Below are 624 nucleotides of genomic sequence, written 5' to 3'. Positions count from 1 at the left end.
GACTTCCCACCACCAGCCACCTCCGACGAATACCTTCTCCTTTCCTTTTCAAAAGCGGCCCCCTCCCTTCCCCTGTCGGCCACAGGACCCCCACACCCCCACCAACCCCACCCACCGCCAATAAACGTCGCATCAGCGTCCTGGTGAGCTGGGTAGGCCGTGATCTGCGACAACAGCTTCCTTTGTGAGAGACTGCTTTACATGCACTTCAACGAGAGACGTGGAAGAGTTACTCCCTCATACCTGCGCCGTAAATTCTACCGGGAAGGGAGAAAAATATACCTGTCCGTTTCCTCTCCTGTTGAATACACGCGCCCATGCTTGGTTCTTGCAAGAATATGTTCACTTCATACTGTTATTATCACTGTTATTATTGTTTTTTTTTCAATTCTCCTCGCTTATTTGTCATTATCATTTCTTCCTTTATTACCTGTTCTATTTTGCGTTTTGCTCTGTGAACGAACGAGTATTTTCGCGACTGTAAAAGGTTGCGTTTCCCGAAATTCGAGGACTCCATCTGCATTTCGGCGTCATTTCCTCGACCAGTTTCCGGGAAAAATGATAAATGCACGTGTCTGCGCATTAGTACATCCAGAGTGTTTCTCTGCGTTGCTTTTTCACGTC

This window comes from Penaeus monodon, chromosome 19 (genome assembly GCF_015228065.2).
Source record: "Penaeus monodon isolate SGIC_2016 chromosome 19, NSTDA_Pmon_1, whole genome shotgun sequence".
NCBI classification, from domain to species: domain Eukaryota; kingdom Metazoa; phylum Arthropoda; class Malacostraca; order Decapoda; family Penaeidae; genus Penaeus; species Penaeus monodon.
Note: the sequence above shows the minus strand (reverse complement) of the source record.